We start from the raw sequence: 25,371 nt of genomic DNA on the forward strand, positions 1-25,371 counted from the left end.
TAAAGTAGCTATAGTAAAGCCAATGCTCAAGAAACACAACTTGGATCCTAAACTCATTAATAACTACACACCCATCTCCAATCTTCTAAGTTTTTACAGAGGGTTTCTGCAGTTCAAGTACATTTTAACTCTTAATGATCTGAGAAATTTCAGTCTGGATTTCATGCTGTCAATTGACATGTTCTACAAGGTTTTATTCTGGGCCCACTGCCATTTTGTTTATATATGTTACCATTGGGTGATGTCGTTAGGAAACATGGTGAAACTATGCGGATGACACCCAGCTTGTATTTAAAACCTGCCGATACATCTGTTGTGGTGTTACTTGCTGCTTGCCTTGCTGATATCAAGTGCTGGATGTTTCACAACTTCCGAATGTTGAATTCAGATAAAACAGAGGTTTTATAATGTTTGTAGGCTCCCATAACCAACTAAAAAAATTAGGATTGCATGAGTTTGACTCTAGCAGTCTTTTTTATCCAATCTTAAAAACTGAAATAAAAAATTTGGGGGTGATCTTTGATCCTGAGTTATCATTTGAGTCTCATATTAGGGAAGCTACTAAAGTATCCTTCTATCACTTGAGAAAATGAGACTTATTATCTCCTTAGCGGACGCCAAGAAACTAACACATGCCTTTGTTTCTACAAGAATCGATTACTGTAATGCACTCCTCTCTGGCATCCCAAAACATGTGTCGTCCCGCCTACAGCTTGATCAGAATACCACTGCTAGAATTTTGACAAAAAACAAAAAAAAAAAATCACCTCTGTTTTAGCCTCCTTGCACTGGCTCCCTGTACAATATAGAATTGATTTTAAAATCTTAATACTTACTTACACTAGCGTAGCCAAGGTGTGGCCGTTGCCCCGGTCGCCCTGTCAAGATTGGGTCATGCATTTTTTTGTTTTGTTTTTGCCAGGTGGCTATTCTTATTGGTTGGATATAGGCTACCAACTCGCCAAACAGTTACCGTAAAATAAGAAAATACTGATAATGGAATGAGCAGGCCTCACAGTTATATTTGGACAACCCCCCCCCCTCCCCCCCACAATACTGTGATTTAACCCTGAAATGAGCACATTGAAGTCCCTGGGGCATCTCTGTTTTCAGAAGCAGCGTAGCAGCACGCCACGCCTTGACCAAAGATTCTCCATTTTCAGTCACTTGCAAAATATAGCTCTGTGCTGCTGCTGGGAGTTGGGCTACGCTGCTTTTAATTTATATATTTATATATAATATATATATATATATATATATATATATATATATATATATATATATATATATATATATATATATATATATATATATATATATATATATATATATAGTTGTATGCAAAAGTTTGGGCACCCCTGGAAAAAATGTATGTTACAATGAATCTTTCAGTGAACAGAAGTTTACCTGACCTCTACATGGTACAAAGTTAACATAACCCTTTCCTGCAAAATTTAATACATGATTACTATTTATTTGCATTTATTACAGATTCAAAATAATAAACAAAAGCGAACATGGCATGTGCAAAAGTTTGGGCACCCTGTCACTTACTACTTGGCAACACCTCCTTTGGCAGATATAACTGCTTCCAAACATTTCCTGTAGCCAGCTAAGAGTCTTTCTATTCTTGCCTTTGGAATTTTTTCCCACTCTTCCTGGCAGAACTCTTCCAGCTCAGAAAGATTTTTAGGTCTCCTTGCATGTACTGCATGTTTGAGATCTCCCCACACATTTTCAATAATATTTTCAGCTTCAGTGTCCTGACTGACTTTAGGACATTAGCTTCTAGGATTTGTTGATATTTAGTTTAATCCATTCTTCCTTCCACCTGCACAATATTTCCAGTTCCACAACCCCAAAGCATAATAGAGCCACCCCCATGCTTAACAGTTGGCAGGGTGTTTTTTTCTTGAAATTCTTCACCCTTTTTTTCTCCAGAACATACCTTCTTTGGTTGTGGCCAAACAGTTAGATTTTCATTTCATCAGTCCAAAGCACATTGTTCCAAAAAGCTTCAGGCTTGTCAAAGTTTTCTTTTGCAAATTTAGATGCTGACTTTTGCGATGAAGTCGTAGAAAAGGCTTCCTTCTGACAACTTTCCCAAGCAGATCCTTGTTGTGCAAGGTACGCTATACTGTGGACCTGTGAACAACTACTCCAGTGTCACCTAAACTGTTCTGAAGGTCCTTTGCAGTGACCTGTGGCTTCTGTTGTGCAGATCTGACCAGTTTTCAGGCAAATCTATGTGATATTTTTCCAGATCTTGCCTTGACTTTAACCGTTCCATTTAACTTCCATTTCTTGACAATGTTTCTGACAGTTGAAATTGCTAGCTGGAAGCATTGAGAGTTTTTTATAGCCTTCTCCTGTTTTGTAAAAGTCAAACACCTTCATTTTCAAGTCCTCTGACATCTGCTTAGAGGAGCCCATGGTTGTTGAAACCAGGCAGAACAACAATCACAGTCTGACAGATTAGAAGGTATGAAGTTAGTTCAGAGTAATAGTTGAACACTGGAATTGACTTCACCTGACTAACTGAAGCCCTAACATGTGAACCAACCTTTCTGGGCCTTAGTAAAATCATCTTTTTAAGAAGTAATAAAGAATGGTCCAAAAGGGTGCCCAAACTTTTGCACGCGCCATGTTCACTTTTGCTTATTATTTTGAATCTGTAATAAATGCAAATAAATAGTAATCCTGTATTAAATTTTGCAGAAAGGTGACATGTTTAACTTTGTACTATGTAGAGGTCAGGTTAACTTCTGTTCATTGAAAGATACATTGTAACAAATTTTTTTCCAAGGGGTGCCCAAACTTTTGCATACACCGATCGATCGGTGTATGCAAAAGTTTGGGAACCCCTTGGAAAAAAATTTGTTACAATGAACAGAAGTTGAAATCTCTCAATAAATCTCTTACTATGTACGTGTGTGTACGTGTGTGTGTGTGTGTGTGTGTGTGTATATATATATATATATATATATATATATATATATATATATATATATATTACACACACACACACACACACACACACACACACACACACACACATGTTACAATATACAATATACAAAACATAAGCAGTATCAAAGCAATGTTTAAGAAAATTGAAAATTGTCTCTAAATCTTGGATTCCTCAAAATAGCCACCCTTTGCCTTAATAACAGCCTCACAAACACAAGGCATTCGGTTAACAAGTTTCAGCAGGAAATCACCCGACATGTCTTCCCAGCTCTTCTGCAGCAATTCCCAGAGATATAGGGCACTTGTGGGTAGCTTTGCTTTGACTCTTCTGTCCAGTTCGTCCCATACAAGTTCTATGGGATTGAGGTCTGGAGACTGGGCAGGCCAGGTCATTAGATTGAGTTGTCCTTCACTTTCCTTCTTTGCCAGATAGTTCTTGCACAACTTTGAGGTGTGTTTCGGGTCATTATCTTGCTGAAGAATGAAGGACTGCCCAACTAGCCGTAATCCTGATGGAATGGCATGCCTCTGAAGTATGCTATGATAGCCATGCTGGTTGAGCTTGCCATGGACTTGGTAAAGATCACCAACTCTGTCACCAGCAAAGCAACCCAAGACCATGACACTGCCTCCTCCATGCTTGACAGTGGGATCCACACATGCAGAACTCATGCGCTCACCCTCTCTGCGTCTTACAAATACTTGGCGGTTGGACCCAAATATTTCAAATGTTGACTCATCGGTCCATAAGACCGAATTCTAATCCTCAAACGTCCAGTTTCTGTGTTTTTTGGCCCAGGCAAGTCTCTTCCTCTTATTCTGCACTCTTAACAATGGTTTCTTTGCAGCAATTCTTCCAGCTAGGCCAGCTTCACGCAATCTCCTCTGAACAGTTGTTGTTGAAACATCTGTACTTCTAGTAGCATTTAGCTGCACTTGTATTTCAGGAGCAGTTAATCGCCGGTTTCACAGATCTGTGACTCGAATGAACTTGTTCTCTGATTCTAAGGTCATCCTTGGCCTGGCTGACCTTGTTTGGTCCTCATGAGTGCCAGTTTCTTCAAATCGTTTGATGGTCTTGGCCACAGCAGTTACAGACACTTGCAAAGTTCTTGCGATTTGTCTTAGATTGACCTTCATTTCTTAAAGTAATTACAGACTGTCTTTTTTCTTTGCTTAACTGAATGTATTTTGTCATTTTCTGCTCCCTTACATTCAGGAATGACAAACTTGTGCCTATGCTACCTATATTTATAGTAATCATGGATCCTCACCTGTTAACAATAATTGGTGACAAAAGGTTAATTATGTAACATGCTAGTTAACTCAGAGAACATCTAACAAAGACACTTTTATACTTAGGCCAGTGTTCTAACACTGTGTTATACACATTTCAGACTTTTAACTGACTTGGGCTTCAGACTGAAATCCCCTAGCTTTGGGTGACCATTTCATTGAAATTGACAAAATTTACATTTTCATTTAAAAATTTAATTTTTGAATGCAATTCACTTATGATTATCAGCTTAAGTACACGTATCACATAATGAAATATTAAGTGTTTATAGACAAGTTTATACAGTTAAAAGCATAGATAATCATGAAAAACCTGGTTTCAAGCAGGTGTACTCAAACTTTTGACTGGTACTGTGTGTGTGTGTGTGTGTGTGTGTGTGTGTGTGTGTGTATACACATACACACACATACACACACACAGTGCCTTGCAAAAGTATTCAGACCCCTGACAAATTCTCTCATATTACTGAATTACAAATGGTACATTGAAATTCCGTCCGTTCCGTTCTGTTCAATATTTTATTTTACAACACTTAAACTCAAAATCAATTATTGTAAGGTGACATTGGTTTTATGTTGCCACCACCATACTTTACTGTAGGGATGGTGCGTCTTGAGGCATGGGCAGCGTTAGGTTTGAGCCACACATAGCGCTTTGAGTTTTGGCCAAAAAGCTCCATCTTGGTCTCATCTGACCACAAAACCTTTTCCCACATCGCAGCTGGGTCACTCTCATGTTTTCTGGCAAACTCCAGATGTGCTTTCAGATGGTACTTTTTGAGTAACGGCTTCTTTCTTGCCACCCACCCATACAGGCCAGTGATATGCAGAGTTCTTGATATGGTTGATTGGTGCACCATTACTCCACTCCCAGCCACTAAACTCTGTAGCTCCTTCAAAGTGATTGTTGGCCTCTCTGTGGCTTCTCTCACAAGTCTCCTTCTTGTTTGAGCGCCGAGTTTTGAGGGACAGCCTTTTCTTGGCAGTGCCTGGGTGGTGTGACGTAGCTTCCACTTCCTGATTATTGATCCAACTGTGCTCACTGGGATATCCAAACACTTGGATATTATTTTGTACACTTTCCCTAATCTATGCATTTGTATTACTTTAGCTCTAACTTCTGTAGAATGCTCTTTTGTCTTAATTTTCCTTCAGATTCACAACCTTACCAACGATCCTTCAACAGTGGGGTTTTTATCCAGAAAATGTGACAGCAACTTTAATGGTTTACAGGTGGAGGCCAATGGTAAAGTAATTGTGTCCTCGTTAGGGCAATTTCTTTCATCAGTGCAAACTGGGAGTTTCTACAGCACAGGGGTTGAATACTTATGCAAGCAAGATATTTCAGTTTTTTATTTTTCTTAAAAATATTTCCCAACATAAAACCAATGTCACCTTACAATAATTGATTCTGAGTTTCAGTGTTTAAAAATAAAATAAGAATGAAATTTCAACGTACCATCTGTAATTCGGTAATATGAGAGAATTGGTCAGGGGTCTGAATACTTTTGCAAGGCACTGTATATATATACATACATACACACACACACACACACACACGTGTGTATGTGTATTTCTTTACAATTGAGTGTAAAAAACACAAACCACAGCACCCCAATTTAATTGAAAACAGTGTCACTGAAATTACTGTTAGTGATTTTATTGTTTTATTTGTGTTTAGATTTGCCTTTTACCTTTATGTACAGTTTTTAAAAATCCTTTGGCATTGCTTTATGAATTCAGTATTTTTAGCAGCCGTTTTGTTCAGTATCGCCATGTGCCTCAGTCTAATAAATAAAACTGTTAAGCATTATTTAAACCAATGATTATTATTATTTCCAATGTGGATGTAAAAAAGTAAAGGATAAAGCTACAGTATAGTTAAATAATAATCTATATTCATAACTAACTAGAGACTGTATTTTGTTTTGTAAACATTTAAACTCTAGGCATTGACATCTAGGCACCACAAAAAAGCTTGCCCAGAAATAGTGTTTGCATTATTAAAGAACTGAAACTGTTACAAGATTGTGCCATTTGAGATACAATAATCTCTAATTTAATATCTAAACATTACAGTAAAGGAAATGTTTCATACAATTAAATAGGGAGGTGTGTACATCTGAAACAAAACAAGAATAAGAAGACTGCATTAACACAGTCCAAACATGTTGGGCACATGGCAACGCATTTGCTCAAAATAGTAAAGCATGCATTGAACAACCTCAATGAAATTACAATTACACATAGCACTGTATAAAAAAACTTTTTGGCAGTATTAATATTTTTGCCGAAGTAGCAAAAAAACGCTGGCTATGCCAGTGCTTACCTATGAAGCCTTGAATGGAGCAGCACCTACCTATTTGCAGGAGCTATTGACCGCGTATCTCCAAGATCGCACTTTTAGATCACAGGAAGCGGGTTCCCAGGGTCAATAAAATCAACACGCGAGGTAGGGCTTTTTTTTTTTTTTTTTTTTTTTTTTTTGAGCCCCTAAACTGTGGAATGATCTACCTCCATATCTGTGGGTATTTAACCCTTTGCAGTCCATTTATTCAGCACTTGTCAGGAGCGTCAGGTCCAATTTATTTTCACACACGCTGCTTAATTTTTTTTCCCCCCCTCACAGTAAAAACAGGTTTAAAAGGCACTGCATATCAAAAGAACACTGCATCTCCAGCCAAGCCCCAGCCCTTGTTCACTGTATTTTTCACATACCTCTTCATAGTCGTGCATACTGATAAATCCTCTCCTGATCCGACCGTTTTTTTTTCCGGCTTCTCTCGGCTCCTATCGATCTCACTCGGCCATTGAATAATCTATGTATTTCCTGGTCTGGCGTCACCCACAAGCTATCCTTTGCACAGGCCCTTTTCATAAAAGCAATTTGTGCTGAATTGCAGCTGCAGAAACATTGTAGATTACAATTTAGGTTTCATAAAACTTTCACAGGACTGCAGTAATGCAGATTTCCAGTGAAACTTGCAACAGCCAGACAGCAACCGCAAGTAGCAATTTTCATCGCAGATCCTGTTTGGGGTCATACCATGGCACTCATAAAACTAGCTGGACGTCGGTACGGCAGAAGCGTAGAGACTCAGAATTAATATCTAAGTATCGATTGCGAAAAGGAGATAACTAATCTGTGTGACTTTAGATCAAGACAGATCTCAAATACCAATTTTGTCCCTTGGCTATGAATGAGCACCTGTACATGATGCAGGAAAGGTTTTCATTCCATTAATATTCAAGCCATGAATGATAATATTCAAGCCATGAATGCCGAGATGATAAAATGAGTGTAGATCCTGTCATTCGATATCCTGGGAGTAAACTGCGGTTTCATTTGGGTGAATTGTGGAAAATACAGCTGATGGATGGTTTTTGGGAGACTCTGTATAATAATAATAATAATAATAATAATAATACAAATAATAATAATAAATTATAAATGAAATATTTATACAAAACTAAAAACACGAAACAAAAGGCAATATGACCAAGATAAACGAACAGTGACAAACACACTCAAACAAACAAGTGCCGTGCAAGTCGAAATCCAACACCAGTATCAACTGCAGCTTATACACTGGAGCTGCAAAAGAAATACTTGAGCATCAAAAAAAACTGTATTACTTATTTGGATAAAATTCAGCAGATGTGATCAAAAAATGACAAACACTGTTTTAGAGCATGTACAGTGACTTTTTACTGTGCTGATTAACAACTGACATCACGAAGGTGCTGCAAAATGGTCTGTCGATCTTGGGCAGGTGTTGTGACTCTTGGTCTCCCAGTTTGTGGCCTGTCATCCTATCATTGACAGTGGGCGTTTGGTTATACCGTCTCTCCAGGTTTGAAATTGTTGGCTGTGAGCAGTGTTTTTTTTTTAGTTGTAGTCATGATTTTTTATTTTATTTTATAGTTATTAGTTTAATTTTAGTTACAGTTATTACAGTTAACTAAATATAATTTTCATTATTACAGTTGTTATTACAGAGTTGTGATGTCCCTGAAATCTGTTGAGGTAAAAATAACTTGTAATGCCAGGCTCTACACCTCTTCACAGTACACTCCTTAGGATAGCCAACCACAGAAATGTATTGATCAGAGATTACCATTTACTAGCCCAAACTTGCTGTACAGCCCTCCACACACTTTAATACTACTCAAATAGATTATGTGTGCTGGAAACAAGTAGTTAAAAGCAGGCTGTTTATTTCAGCTTGATTTTTACTTCACAACTTCAAGCTGTATTTAGTTTTCTACATTAAATTTGAGGAAAAACAATTAAATCATTTAATTTGCAGTTGTAAATGTTTAAGTAGAACCTCAATGCCTGATTAAAACAAGGCATATAGACAAGTTAAACATATGAGCAATTTACCTGAATCAATGGTACCCATGAAAAAAAAAAAAGAAAAAAAAAGAAAAACAGAATGAAAAAAAAAATGGCCTTTTTCTGTACAAAACAAAATGTCCACGACTCACAGGCTTTCCAAGACATCTGGAGAAAACATACGGTAGTCATATTTATAAAGCATTTACCTTTTTTCCTTGTTGGAAAATAACACAAAATAAGTTAGTGTCAGATAAATCTTTCATGTGCAAATTTAACAGTCCCTATAGGCAAGTCAAAAGCTTATTTTTTATTTTTAGATGAAAATGCTTTATCAATATGGACATGACACATTTTTTTAAACAAATTTCCCAGCAAAAACAACACGAAACTAAAATAACTATTCACACTGTTAGAAATGTGATATTAAAAAAGGACAAGAATAATCGAACTTACAAATATGAACAAGTAGATCGGTTTATACCTTCACTGAGACATGCTTTCACTGCTGTTGAAGTTAATGCTGAAACTGATGACACTGATGCTACTGGAATTGGCAAGACTGCTGCGGACACTGGTAACACTGGTATTGACACTACTGGGACTGGTGCTTCCACTGCTGAAACTGGTAAGACTGGTGATACTAGTGCGAAGACTGATCAGCCTACTGAGACTGTATGACCCCGTTCACACTTGCGGTTTAGGCTGGCCCAGGGCCGTCTTATCTCATGTGTGAACGCTCGAAAAATGAAGACGGCCCTGGGGCGGGTGAAATTTAAACCAGCTTTTTGATGCGGCCTAAAGTAGGCAATGCTGCCTCAGGGCCGGCCTATCTGTATGTGTGAACCCAACACAGGCCCTGGGCTGGCCTTATCGCGTCAATGCGGTGACGTAGCTCAAACCACTCCCCTACTAGGTCAAGCGTAGTAATCAAACAATGTTGGTTTTAAGAGATAGCAACTGGGACGATGCAGAAATTAACCCTTGGCGGTCCATTTATTCAGCACTTGTCAGGCGCGTCAAGCATACTGATAAATCCTCTCCTGATCACTCGTTTTATCACCAAACTCCTCAACAGTGCAATCCAAGTCATTATTTTATTACTATAACATCTCCAAAAAGCTCTGCAAATGTCTGTGATATTCTTTGAGCGCTGGATGCAGAAGCAGCTATCTCCTTTATGTCTGCGTTTATATATATATATATATATAAAATTTCATTTCAGATTGTAGCTAAGATTGTAAATATATTGATAAATAATGCACAGAACATTGCACATTCAGTCACCATTAATATAGTAATCTGCATTGTGATTAATGTAATGTACAGGTCCTTGTTTGCTGCATTTACACATGATCCAACACGATCGCTTATTTCCACAGTAACCGACTGCACTGTTAACACACCCTTTTATTGTATCTTATGCAATAAGTACAGTACCAACAGTGTTGCAAAAGATAAGATGGTCATATTTAAGTTTACAAATGTCCCAGCTCACTCTCTTCTGTTAACTTCCAGGAATGGAGTGTTTACATCACTGTTTATATTCTCGACAAGCACTTCGCCGCAATTTTGCCACATATAGCTTCCTTTTCAGCCACATATGTGAATGCGCTTGGCCCCCTAAAACCTCAACTGTTAATGGAAATTTGAGGCGGTCCAGAGACGACCCAAGGCAGGCTCAGTAAGTGTGAACGGGGTCTACGATGCCACGATTAAAAACACTGATTTAGAACGCTTTACTTTAAATAGAGTTTGCCAATCCTCCTATGGCCTGTCTCTGTGGACATATAGCACGGCAAGGCCATTCAGTCCATTTTTACCCATACTGCTGCGAGAGCAATTAAACACATCGAAAGGATGCACTCAGTTAAACTCTCTCATCATGAACAGGCACCCTAGGAATCAGTTTGCTGCGGAAAACACGGACTGTCTCTGTGCTGTCCGAGAATTTTTAGTTTTACACTTGGGGCGGGGTAAAAAAACATGTAAGGCTTTTTGTTTGTTTGTTTGATAACCAAACCAATACACTTATCATCAACACAGACAATGTTGCTTTAAATTTACATAAATATAGTTTAAACTGCTTCTGGTGTAGGTCAAGGTTGAACGGGGCGCGCTGTCACATTCATGCTGGAATGTACAGTTTACTTCAATATCCACTGCGTTGTTACCACTGAACAAGCTGTTTAAAGATTCCAAAAACGGTTTAAAAAAAATAGATGCCAAAAACAATTTAAAAAAAAATCACCTTTTATCTCTTACGAAAACATTAGGGAAAAAAAAAGTGCTTGAATAAAATGTTTGAGTTGTATCGGATAGTTGTCTTTCATTTTAATATTGATGTGGTTTAAAATGTACTGTCACAACTACCGGCACCAGTTGTAGATATGAGAATAACCTCAACGGCTCTAGTGTTAAGTGGTAATTTTTGTGGCGCATATGTACAATAATACTGTCTGGCATTAGGTTCAAGTACTCAAGTAATCCAAATTTTTAACGCTCCAGTACTCAAGCACTAAATGACTCGAAATGCCCACCCCTAAAAAACAGGTGGTAACAACTGTTAAATTAATAAATGAAACAGCGTCTGTCTTTATTCATTTTCAGCGGCTCTGAAGTTGCTATGCGGTTACTGTATGCGTGTGCACCAAATTGCCCAGATGTCTGCACAAACCTATAATGCAACGAAGAAATGCCAAATTAAAAAAATAATATGAAAACATGTCAATTATATGTAAGTGGGAACATTTTTATAAAAAAAAAAAAAAAAAAAAAAAAAAAAAGAAAGAAAAAAGCCTTGATATATTTTTGTACTTTTTTATTTTTTTTAAATGCACCTAGCTGATTTTTACCGGGGCGACCACCTCTGCTGTCTCAGTGTACACTAAGCCTCTGTTAAGTGTTATGCGCAACAGGATGAAGTGACTGACAGTGAAACTGCAGTAGCCTATTAAGTGACAAATGAGTTGACTGACAGTGACATCTAGCCATTCAGAGTGGAACGGAGACGGAACAGACAGCAAATATAAAAACTACACAAACTAGAGATGATTATTTTTGGCAAGAAAATAAAAAATTGCGAGTGGTTTTACATACATTTATCCTATATAAATGTATCTCATTGAACTCATTTTTGGGGAATTCAATGTTTAACAAGCTTTATCGATTACAATTGAAAAGTAGCAAGCATAACTATAACAACATTTTTTTTGTTTTTTTCAGTTACTATTTCGTTATCGTTTTAAATTATTTTTTAATTATAGTTACAGACATTTTCATATTGTTACAGTTAACTAAAGAAACACTGGCTGTGAGAACCCAAAACGGCAAGTACGCTGCTCTAGTCCAGCCTCCAACATACTGACTGCACGAAGGCGCTGCTCAACAATGTGGCATATTGGGTTTTTTTTTGTGATTTTCTTTATTGCCTTTATGCAAGCTATCAAATCAACAGCTGAAATCACTCCATATCCAGTATTCAATCAACTCTCTCATTAATTAGGTTGATTAAGTGCAAGTGCAAGTCATGGTCAAGGATGAGTGACCGAGTGATTAAAAAGAAACCAAAAACATTTAGTCAATGTTCATCATTTGCATACCTTATTTTAAAAAAAATAAGTGTTATAATAGTGCTAAGTTTCTTTTGATGTCGGTGTATTTTCTCAGTTTTTACTTGTTTTGTTCCTCCTCTGAACAACCCAACTGAGAGGCTCCTGCCTCCTACGCAGCTATGCCCGAGCTCGATTGCTTGTTAATTCAAGTCGGGCTCAGGCAGATTCTGCATGTGAAGTGATTTGGCAGGGAAGGTAATTAACCCTTCCCTCATGACCTAAAACAGTGCAAAATAAATTACAATACAATTAAAACCAGTATGTACAAAGATACAACCTGAATTGCGCATACACATAAGAACACGACGTAGGGAGGCAGTTTGCGGCCGTCTGCTGTCATTCAGAGCATTACAGGTAGGTGCCTCGAAGGAGAGTTCTGCTTGCTGCTTCTCATGAATACTAAATCAGTGAAACACAATCTTTCTGCATTATTTAGAAGTATACACAATACAAAACAAATACAAATCAAAATACTTTTTTGTTTTGGTTTTATTTCCCACAACCATTTCAGAAATATCATCATCTCAAGCATTCTGAAACTTTGCAATTTTTTATTTTTTGCTTGTAGTGTCTTCCAGTGATCAAGATTTTTTCGCACTACCCTTATTCAATCTCCAGTTGTTGCTGACTTTGAATAATGTTTGTATCGTCAATGAAAAGTAGGCAGTCTAGGCTTTCTAACTGTATAGGCCCTTGACCATAAGACACTCAAAGGTGAAAAAAAGTATTTCTTTCCTTTACTCCGAGATTTCAAAACCTAAACCAATCAGGGACGACGTAAGATTTAAACTATGTGCTCTTGAAGGTGTCTACAATGTATCTGAACCCTCATAAGGTAGCCTGGGGTCCAGTCGGACCCACAGTGCTTTAGTATCAGTTGTTATGTGGATCTAGTGACTTGATTTTTGTTTCCTTTTATGCAGCTGTCAGGCACCGATCCTGTTACACTATTTAATTTCCGAAATTGTTTTAGGTATGGACCCCAGGCGTAGTGTATCAACAGCCCTGAACTTCTTGCATGCATATCTCTGGCACTGGTTCAGGCTTGTTTGAAAGTACATTGTATCTCCTGAACAGACGTTCCTAAGCGAAACTAAAGCTTGAGTCATGTGAGAGGAGTCAGCTCCTAAGTTTCGTTTGTTGCCTACTACTCTTCACTTCAACAGATAGCGTTCCGGTTTTAATGTCAGGCAGGCTTTGTGCTTTCTATTGATGTCAGGCAGGCACATGTGTGTACTTTCTACCACCCCCTCATTCAGTGCTCCAGTGCTGTGATGTGCAGAAAATCGGTAGGTGTGTTTAAGTGCCTGTAACTCAACAATGGAAAGAGGTAGGAACACAATCAATATACAAAATGAAAGAGGTGGCTTGGGCCTTTCCAATGACATCTCACATATTCCTAGAGTAATCTACAGCATCCAGAATATAATGGTGCCTTTACTTGCTAGGAAACAGCTGTGCGCATTGGGCATCTTAACTATTCTTCATTGCATAAAAAACACATTATACTGTACCAAACTAGAAGTAAAGGAAAAGCAAACTAAAAGTGTTCATTTTCATTCACTCATTAACTCCAGTTGTTAGCTATATGTTGTTTTATTGCTGGGGTCTGGTTGGACCCGAGGTTACCAAGAAAGTTCTTAATTCCCAAGAGCCTATCATGGTTTGCAATATAGTACTGTGGGTGGAAATTTTTCCACCCACCTCATTAAAGGTTCGGTGATTTAGGATGGCCACTAAATCCTACACCAGGGCTGCGCTTGAAGTGAGTCCCACGGGATACTATGTCCCGAAAACTTCAAGTTTAAATGTCAATAAATTTTACTAACGTCGTGTGCCCTATTATATAAATCTATATATATATATATATATATATATATATATATATATATATATATATATATATATATATATATTTTTTTTTTTTTTTTTTTTAAATCGACTAATACATAGTAATATTTAAAACAAGGCTTTTATAATTGCGTTTTGATATATGGTAAACAAAACTCCTTTTAAAAAATGCCTTTAAGTGTCCGTATCATGCTGATCTTGCCAGTCTGCCCACAGAGAGCAGCTTGTTTTTGGGAGGCTTGCTTGTGCGCTTAAAACTTTGATCTTTCAATTTAAAGCCATCACCTAGCTTACAAGATTTTATTTATTAGTAAAGCTTTGAACCTTGTGTATACCTCTTATTTATTATTTAACTCAAATCCAAGATGGCCACCACACAGGAAAAATAGATGAATTAGGTGCGTTAAAAAATACTTTTATATGATTAACACACATTTTGATTTCAGATATGTTTAAGTTAGTTAATGGAATGTAATAATGTATTTTTGATTTTGTTTGTTGATATCACACCATAATTACAGTCATGCCCTGCTTCTCATTTCCAGTTGTGACAACTCACACTGTTTCTTCCCTTTTTGTGAACGGTGTTATTGCTTGGCATGTCAAAAAATACAGGGGTCTGATCAGCCTTTTCGATATGTCCAAACTGGTACTGTTTGTTAGAAATGCTGAAATTGTAAAAGCCTCTCTGAATTCCTCAGGAAGCTAATGGCACTTCTTTGAAAATGGCTGCCTGTATGTCATGGATGATTTGAGATCGGGCAGTGACGTCTTTGTTTGTCTTTTCTCGGCAGAGTTAATGCACATCTTTTGTTACCGATTTTAATACACAATATACTCAAATTCTGTGCTCACTAACACTTTTCCATTACTTTCTTTTCCCAATATATAATATAATGGGAAACCATTTCAATGATTGTATCAATTTCTTCTTTCAAAAAATTGTCTTTCCTTGGCAAACCGCCATTGTATTTGATTACACAACCGGTCACTGCTTTAAAAGTTGATTACCGTAGTTATTGATTTTCTCAATCCAGATCGCAAAACAGTGTTCGCCAGCGACAGCACTTGCAATGTGTTTTATAAAAACACTTGCAGCGATGACCTCTGCCAGGGTAACAAAGACAACGTAAAAAAAAGTTTTGCATGATTAAGCCTTTTCTTAACTGATAGGATATCAATGTTTTACAGAAAACAATAACACACAGCTAGTGGCAAGTACACCTCAATAATAATAACTGTGGCGACTGTTCTTCTCAGGAACTAAATCGGAAAAGTCGTGTGGCTTCCAATATGGAATGCTTTATCTACAGTTATTGCACAGATATGGTTTCTTACCAGTTAATTTTCTTACCAGTCAGTTTCTTATAGCCTTTATTTAAAAATAAATAAAATAGAACTAAAATGAACGTGGAGCACATTAAGTATGTGTGCTTCCTCCTTTGAATGAAATATTCCCTTGGCAGAGTTTGCAAATTCTGTTTTGTCCTCCTTGGTAAAAAAATTCCACACACTTTGCTTGGATGCCATTGTTTTGTAATCAGAGGACAGAATTTAGTGATCAGGAACGGCACTTTATTGTTACAACCAAACAGACGCACATGTCTCTTCTGTGACTGCCGTCAAAACCCAGATTTCTCAATTTACGGTAGATATTGCGACAGTCCATAACATAATGCCGGTGCTGTCCTACTGCATTAGTTTTAAAACTGAACATAACAGCCATATGAACAACAACAACGACAGCGGAACATGGCCAATTTATGTCGCATAGAATCCTGCAGCATGATGCGCATTTAACATTAATAGCTGTATTTAAACAGAGATGTATTATTATTATTATTATTATTATTATTAGGTGGATAAGGAATGGGGAGAAAATATAAATCAGTTTATAAATATTCAAAATAAAATAAATGTTTCGAAGTACTGTATACAAAAAGCAAAAATAGCAGCAGTGGGTCACATGAGGCAGCGGATGCATAGCGGTGCAAATACTGCTGCAAACTGAGGTACATGTTCGCGCCGAAAAATAAGCGACACGTTAAAGATTCAAGAAAGTGAACTGAGAGACAAGCAATCCATGTATCCATTTGATAAAAAGAAAGCACAGAATGACTGTATTAATGAGTTTGTCAGAGCGCTGTGCTTTGCTGGACAGTATTGTTGACTTCGTAGGACTGTCTGTCAATCAGATAAAACGCTGCCGAACGCTGACAATCTTAAATCGTAAATATCTGACAGAAAACGGATGCATTAATGTAAATGTCCACTGTGATTATTGATGCGTCTCCCAATGGCTTGCACCAACCAGTTCCGTCAATATTCTTTTCAGGATTTCAAGGCGAACAAACCAGGCTTGTTTTGTGCTGATGTCCTGTTCATACCTTCTATTTCCAGCACAGCAACTGCCCAAATGTTCGCAAAGTACCAGCTAATTTGGGGAAATGTGGCTTTGACGGGTTCTGCTCATCACACATCCCAGGGACATTAAACTTAATCAGAAACCAGAACTGCTAGTGTGCATCATATTCCACCTGTAAAGTGTGTATACGGAGATTCCCCCGCCCCGCCGATCTTTACCAATGTTTAATTTAAAACAATTCTTTACTGATTTTATCCCTATTTTAATATAAGTAAAATAAACTCCCAAAAGTTCCTGAATTTTTTTTTTTTTTTAAAGATAAAAACCGAAAAAGCGGAACACTATATAGTTTTTTTTTTTGTTTGTATTGTTTTTTTTTTTTTTTTTTTTTTTAAATCGCCATTACCCGAAAAAGATCCGGGTACCCAGTTTGGATTTTCTACTCGTACCGACCTCTTCCCCCATTTCTGACTCACTTGCCAAATCTGATTCACCCTGTTTTTTATGTTAACCCCACATATTACTTGCCATTTTGGTAACTGTCACATAAATTCTTGCAAGGTGGTAAATCAGTGCAAAGCAAAACACATTGTTATACGTATTTCTAATATCTATCAACTATGTAATTTCATGGTGGGCACGTATCCTATGTTTTATAATATCCAGATAGTTCCATACCGCTGTTTTCATGTGGCACTACTAAAGTCTTCTGTCGTTCATTAACCAATGAGCACAGACAAAGTGAAATGGACGCAGATTTGTGACATGTGCCAAAATGAAATTTTATCAGAATGAAAGTTCTTCCAATCAACATGCAGTGATTATACTGACGTTTTGGCTACTATTGGCCAGCAATGAGACAGAGAAGCAGTATGAGGAATCAGAATGCAAGCAGCATGAACTGAGCTGAATGAAAGCTGCACAGCGGCACTGATAAGGTGAAGGCTTATTAAGAGAGGAGTTGCTGTGGGGCTGCTGGTGGCCGCATTTGAGAAACGGTGCTCTAGAGCACTATTAATAGACCAGCTATTGTAACATCTAAATAAATCAAAATGTAATATGTACTGCGTCACCATCTAGGCAAACATTTCCATTTCACTGTAATCAAACTTAATTACGGTAAATCCTAGTATTTGTAGAAGAAACTGAAGCATGTAAAATGGCATCTGACATGTCACAGCAAAAGAAGCTTGCTTGTGTCATGATGTCTCATCTGCCCAATATGGAGGTAATTTAATTCCAGCTCAAGTGATAACGTCATAAATAACTTCCATTTTTCTCATTATCTTAATAAGCTTACACCATTGCAATTCAAGGTCAGTTTCTGTAACAATTCAATAAAACAAACTTGAACAAAGAAAAGCCTACTTTATGAAGATTGCCAGCTCACACATTAACCCAAAGGTATACTAACTGACCAACCACATCATTTGGGTGGGGCACTTAAGCCCACAGCAAAAAACTAACTCAGTAGGTTGATCACTTGTCCCAAGGGTTAAATTAATCCTACTTGAATGAAAATCCCCATGGGGAGGAGGATCTAGCAGCTACCTCCTACTGGGGAGTTAAGACACCATCAACAGTATTAGACCACGGAAACCAAGCATGCAAACATCGCTGAATGCCCTCTATACTAGTGACACAGAAACAACTAATGAGAAATGTATGTTTAGTGCAAGAAAAACTTCATTTAAAGCTTAATGAATGCTTTTAATATCACATATTTTCAAACAATTATATGAATTTGGTGACCAAAAACAAAGTATACTGCTGAATTTCCAAAGACTAGATGGCAACATTAGGCCACCTTTTTTTTTTTTTTTTTTTTTTTTAAATAGAAAATTCCAAAATCCATTTAGAAAATACAAAGGTTTGTCTGGCAAGGTTTTAATAATGGGTTATCGCTTGACTTGAGCAAGCTTTTTTTTAAAGCTTTGAATCCAGCAAAAGAAACATGGTTCCATTTTCTAATCCTGTAACGTTTTGGGATTTTTTTTTACCACTTCCAATGTAAATAAATGGATTCAATATATATGCAAACTGTACCTATGAAATGACTATGTTAATATTTTAGAACCACAAAAGATTTGAGGGCAGGTGTCTGGGACCACTACAACATGTCTCCTCCATTCTTAGAACCATTCCCTTTTACCTCAGAAAACAGATTACCACCACACACCTTATTTTTTTTCCCCTTCAGGCAAATGGGCATACATTATTTCTTCTAACAAACCTTTTTACCTCAGTGCTAAAGGCAAACAAATAACTTGGCAAGTCACAGCATGTTCCTCCAAACTGCTGCAAACCAATTTCCACCTGCGTGAAGAGCTCACACTCGCATGCAAGGATCTTCCCAGTCACCTCTACACACTAAGCAAACCCATTGCCACTTCCACAGGAAATTCTTTAGCTCCATAATCAAACATCAACTTGTAAATGGAGACAATTCTTTGTTCTTTCGGCCCCTAGGTTTAAATGTAGCACCTTTAACAATCATACGTCCTTGTGTACCTAATGACCTACTACAAACAGGAAGCATCTGTTGTCCAATGTGTTCTCCTAGTAAATCCCTACTTCTTCCGATAAACCCAAAATTCCACAGCAATCCAATTTTCCCCATATTGGTGCCACCAGTCATTAGGACATCAAGGCAATAAACAGAAAAATATGAAAGTCTAGCTTAGAGTAACCCTTACATTTTTCAAAGCAGCGCAGTACCAATGTCCTGATTTGTATACACGTAGGAAACTCTACTATCCAGGGCTACATTTGAATAAGCTCTTTAAATAACTGGCATTCAAATAATTAGCTTGGTATACAAAACAATGAAGTGCTTTTTCACTCTCAAGTTAACACAGCATCAGAATACCAGTGCATTAGCATGCACAAACCTGTTAGACCACAGCACTGCCAGCAATAGCAGGACAGAACAGTGATGCCAGTTACTGTAAAGTACCTGATTATAGCCCAGTTGTACGGTACTGCAGCTGATTGTTTGCTTTGTTCATACCACACAAAGGAATCCCAATCCAAAGCAATAAAATATTAGGAGGACTTCTTCAGTAATTAAGCTACAGCATTCTGTTCTTGACTACAGTGAAAAGAGATGGCTCAGTCAGGAAATGCACATCATGACTAAAACATAAAATTATAGGTAATGCTTTGGTTAATTGTGTTTCTAATATACAGTATACGTCATTTTCACTGAGAGAGAATGTGTTCATTTTATTTAATGTGCCATGACAACTCCTGCTGCAAAATAAATGTAACTTGTACATAGTATTATTCTGTTTCATGTAGTCAGTAATACAAACACGATACTAAGCATGCTATTTCTAAAAATAATTCAAAACAATAAATATATTAACAATTAGCCACTGAACCAGATACCTGGCACAGTTTTTTGGTTTCTTTTTGAAGAACTTGCATAAAAAAGGATCCTGATTTTCTTTTAAGCTTCAAATTAAGATCCATGGCTCCGCAGAGCTATTACAAATCTTAGCAACTAGGCCTACATCATGCAGTTATACTGACTAATAAAAAATAAAACCTACAGGGCTCTTCAAAACATGTTCCCATTGAGGGTCCAGGACTTTCAACTAAGCAAACTGAAGGTCCCAGAGGAAAGATGGGTGGCTCCAATCACAGTCTTAATGTTCTGGCACACACAATTTTTTTTTTTCACAATAAGTAATACTAAACGTTTTCTCTGTCTAAAAGAACAAAGAACAAAAATGCATGGCAATATAATTCACAAAAGCTAAATTATATAATGATCACAACGGACACCCAACCATTCTACTCAACAAGGCACCCCACTGCTCTCCATACCAAAAGAGATCTAATGCATCAGTAGGGCTGTATTTACTCCCCATCAAAATGCCCATTTCTGAAAGAATTGTGTAAATATACATATTTTGTATCACTTAAAAATAATTACGGCAAAAGTTTACCTTATTACTAGACTACCTGTTACTGTACACTGCATTTAGGAACCTGGCAGTCGGTTTAATTTGCTTCCGGTAAATGATTGAACACACTGCTTAGAGTGCTCTAAGCTGCATGATTGAGATTTTTAAACAACAAAAAAAGACACCAGCTGCATCAAAGAGCAGAAATATTTCTAATAAAAATTGCTCTGTCCAGTACATGAAGGGGACATTTCACATGTCTTATTTTTACATTTTTTTATGTTTTTATTTTGTTTGACAATTCACCGATGGTGAAAATACTGGAGAATGTTTTTAAAATGTGGACATAAAAAAAATAAATGCTCTACAATTTAGGATTTACTGTTTTTCAGGTAAGCATTTAAATATTTGTTGTATAATTATCAATTTTGAATGTGACAACGCTAATTTTTTCTGCTTTAATACTCAGTTTAATTGTGAAATACCTATTTTTAGACCGTGAAATGTCATTAAATAAGCATTTTTTTACAGTGAAAGAATTACAGCCCTACCTACAGTATCAGGTTCTTAAACAGTTGCTTATGCTTGTGAAGCAGACAACTGCAAACCTGAGAATCCCCACAAACCATGCCTTGAGTCCAGTTTGAGTCTTTCAGTAAACAAGATTCATACTGTAGCAATCAATGTAAACGTAACAAAGATAATAAAAAAAATCAAAAGATTCAGCCCCTCGCTTTCATACTGGCAGCTCCAATATTTCTCACAACACTTCAAACAATTTAAAATAGAACCAAATGAAAGTGTAATGTGTTACGTTATTATCAGCCATACAGATCATATGACACATCAGGCAAATCTTAATTGTAGGTGTTGATTAGAAAACAAAACAAAAAAAAAATAGGTTTAGATTTTCAAGCAGTTGCATTTGGCATTGTCTGCAGCAATCTACTCCCCTCAGCAGCCTAATCCAGTACCAGAGGCTCCTGTCTTCATTTATTGTTACCACTACTTTCACTGCTGGCACTAATGAATATTATATTAAGGGGGGACAGCAGGGTATTGATAGCTTATAGACCTATTTCAACAAAGAAAATGGTTCGTCATGCACGATACAAGGCTGTTTTAAATGGATACTCTGTATATTTCAAAACCTAGCCCCCTTAAACGATAAAGACAAAGCCATCAACTTGCATTGCTTCCCAATCTTCTCTAACTGTATATCGGTGGGGTACTTCATTTTAATAGCTCTCTTACTAGGTAAATATTTCAACTGTTTAGTTCAGAGTACTTAGACGAGGCCCCAGGGGATAGCTAAGAAATGTACAAGTAAAACAGGTCCTCTGGCTTCAGTTCTCTGTAAAATATAATACTGTACAGATTATGGAACATAGGGAGTTCATCGTTCTAAGCAACTTCAACAAATTGTATTAGCACATATATTTATACACATATTTATTAGCATTAATTCCTGAACAGTACTTGTCATCTCTCAATGCCTTCTTATGTCTTCTACAGGCTCATTGCCATCACGTCTCTTTGGCTCATTGCCATCACTATTCAGTTCAATCTTCAAGCAGCACATCCTGTCATGCTGGGGGGGGGGGGGGGGGGGGCATTCTGTTCGCAAATCTGCTCCTATTGCCCCTAAGTCTGTAAAGGCTGCTCGATTTTCACAGCCTCCAAACGAAGGATATAGTGCATGAGATAGGTCTTACGTAAGTGTAATCATCACATTCTACAGCTGTATCTCTTCTGCTCTTGGCCCAGAATGATCCCCTGCTGAAAACATCTAAATGAACTATTGTTGCTAAGAAACCAAACAATGATACTGGAGAAAGTAAATGGTAAATGATTTAGTCATCACATGGAGGAAAAAAAAAAAAAAAAAAAAAAATCAGTACCATCATCTATACTGTACAAGCAGGGTCATTTTCTTTTTAGGTGGTTATTGCAATTAATATAACAACTGTATATGTTCTGCATATTTAATCAGTTTCTCTGTTTTGTTCCCATTTCACACTTTTCTGTATTTTTTTTATAAGCATGCATCATAATCCTTTTCTTATAAATCAAGCATTCATGACCACATTTCTGCAAAAGGTGTGGTGCAACTTGATATTCCTGAAGAATTGCAGGCATTCATACCATTCATATTATAGGTTGGCTTTTCAGGCTTTGCTAACAATAAAAAAAAAATGTTAATGATTTGCACAATACTTCCCTAGAGGTGTAAAGTAAAGGTCAATATTATAGTAGCCAATATAAAACACAGGCATACCGTGGGAGGTATAAAAGAAAAAACACAAGCAAAGCAAACAAGACATGGCAAGGTGTCAGTGTGACTCCTGCGGAAACCATTTCATGTCCTCTGAGCACATGGTGTTCATCTTTGTTTTTTTTTTTTTTTTTTTTTTTTTTTTTAAATAATGGGCTGCTGTCAACTTAAACAAAACCACAACCTTTTGAGAATGACAGGGGTTTGCCAATTTAAGTAAAGCTGCATTACATAGCAATGTTTAAAAGTTCTACCTCAATTGTATGTTGACAGTGAGTGAAAATGATGTCGTTCATGCTTTGCTGCTGACTACAACACCTCTGCCACTTTTCAGAACTCCCTACGGTCCCACAGACGGTTTTCAGTACAAGGTGGCACATCAGAAGTTGTCATCTCTGTTGTGGGCTAACGCTGAATAAAATACGTTTAGATCTATATATATATTTTTTTTATATATATGTAGAATCTCAGAAATGGGCTGAAAACAAAAACTTAGGCTACAGTATACTGTATCTCATGTATATAATTGTTGCCATATTTTGATTCTGCGCACATTGTGACTACGATTTCTGTGGGGGGAAAAAAAGATATTCAAACAGGCCTCCAGGTTAAATAAATAAATAATACATTAGAAGCAACTCAAACGTATTCAAGGAACTTGAATAAAATGACAACATGCAGTAAACAATCTGTCTGGAGTGGAATACAGAGGATGCTGCATGTCTGGATGAGAAGCAGCAAATATCAGCAAAAAATAACATCAATGTGCTTCATCCTAACAGTTTTAAAGTACAAATCTGACAGATTAACCCATCTGGCTGAATATAAAAAGATCCATTAAACAACAGAATGCCTAGGCTATATCATTCTCACATAAAAAAAGGATTCTCACATTCCAAGACTTCACTCGGGGTCCTAATGTTTTGAAACTGTTACCTATTTAACCAATTGCAATTACTCCCACTTTCTGCAATTACAAAACACAAGGGAACAAAACAAATACATCCTCTACACCGTCCTTCCCCCACAGACCCCCGCCCATCCTATGCTGTCAAATTCCTGTATTTTCTTCCTTTATCTCCTAATTCCCAGCCTTAACTTCCTCTGCAGCCCCAACCTCCTGGGATTGCTCCCCAACCCAAACTTGCATAAAGGCTTAATTAAATAAAATAAAAAAGCAATAAAAACCTTGGGACAACAACATATTAAAACTGTTTGCCAAAGGTTCTAAGACCCATAAAGTACAAAACATTTATTTTTTATAAACTTGTCCTGGAGCCAGCTAGACAAGCATTAAACGAATGACATGGTTTATTATAATTCATACATCTCCTTTATTACTGTAGTATTTTCAAATGCCATATGCACTAGAAAGGCTAAAAAAGCTACTGCATGTGATGCATATTAAAAAAGTAATAGTAAATAGCGTGTTCCTACACTGCTGCATGCCGAGTCCCTACCTCCATAAGAAAAGAAGTTAGCCCACATGCAACTTTTTGAAAATGTTTGTAGCTTGTTTTGGCAAGTGTTTACTTGAGTGCCTGCGTTATCTTTCCAAGGAAACTCAAAATAGAAAACCCTTTTCAGTGCATCTCTTAAAACTCACCGCCGTAAAACTAACTGTATTACCTGACTAGTACTATCCTACTTGTTTCCTTCTTTATTACGAATTCCAACACCGGCTCACAACTGCGGTCCACTAAAATCATATTTAATTTGTAGCTACAGTGAATATAATTTCCTTTGAAAAAATATTAGATACACAGTAACAATTAGTTTAGTTTTGTAATGTTCTGTCAAATTGGAAGTTAAAAAAATACAGCTAAGGAACAAACCTCAGGCGGACTTGCAGATCAGAGACAGCAAGCTTTATGACTAGGAAACCCCAAAACACCAGAATTTGAAGAATCTTGAATATTTTTAGAAATATCCAAATAACCAAAATCGCTACACTTTAATAAGCTAACATCATACCTTTTTAAAAAATAAATATCAGTTTGCCTACCAAGAATAACGACTCTTTGCTGTAGCCCACTTCAATGTTTTTGCCATTTTGTGTTTATTCAAAAACAATGACTCAATGGGTTCACTTAGTTAAATCCAATCTCACCATCACAACCTCCAATGGTATACCCATGCGAGATTAAAACCAACAAGTCAATGGATATGTGGAATCGTTTTATAACATCTGCAAACACATGTACATTCTTCTTAAAACGCTGCCAATCAATCCGGCTGCCACTAGGACCCGGGAGATATTCTTTATTTATCAAAGGGTATAACACAACACAATAAACTATTCTTTTTCATATTAAAAAAAGCCATACTGCTTGAGATGTCACTTACCTAAAATTGCACCCATCTCTTACTAAGCCGCAACAATAAGTACACTGTAGAAATAGGGTCCTGCCACTGCCGCTGGCTCACTGCAAAATCAGGCTCATAGAAGCTGCCATGTTGTTTCTGGAAACGCTGCGAAGGGCGGAAACCTAGCCCCTTAGAGACCGAATCTTACTGGAAAGACCGCACGCCACTCATTGTAAAACAGCCAATGCGCCTCAGCTCCTAGTTGAAATTCTGGGGTCTGCTATTGCAGTATTCAATCTGACATTCAGAAATCAGCAAAATGTGGCAAATATTATTGGCGAATTTGTATGTAAAATTATTCATATTGAGGAGGCAGTACTTACATTATAGATACACCATTATTCCAAATGTTATTGGACAGCCATTCACAATTAAATCCCTTG

The 25,371-nt window shown here is 37.1% G+C and overlaps 1 protein-coding gene across 1 annotated transcript in view; it reads right to left on the reverse strand.

The window, feature by feature from the left end:
* Window positions 1-25,087, reverse strand: part of LOC121320410 (T-lymphoma invasion and metastasis-inducing protein 1-like) — a 104,278-nt gene extending 79,191 nt beyond the window's left edge. Inside the window, exon 1 of the mRNA XM_041258711.1 lies at window positions 24,968-25,087. The gene's annotated coding sequence lies outside the window, so the exon portion shown is untranslated. The remainder of the gene's footprint in view (window positions 1-24,967) is intronic.
* Window positions 25,088-25,371: the final 284 nt, after the last annotated feature.

Source organism: Polyodon spathula, chromosome 9 (assembly GCF_017654505.1).
Source record: "Polyodon spathula isolate WHYD16114869_AA chromosome 9, ASM1765450v1, whole genome shotgun sequence".
Taxonomy (NCBI): domain Eukaryota; kingdom Metazoa; phylum Chordata; class Actinopteri; order Acipenseriformes; family Polyodontidae; genus Polyodon; species Polyodon spathula.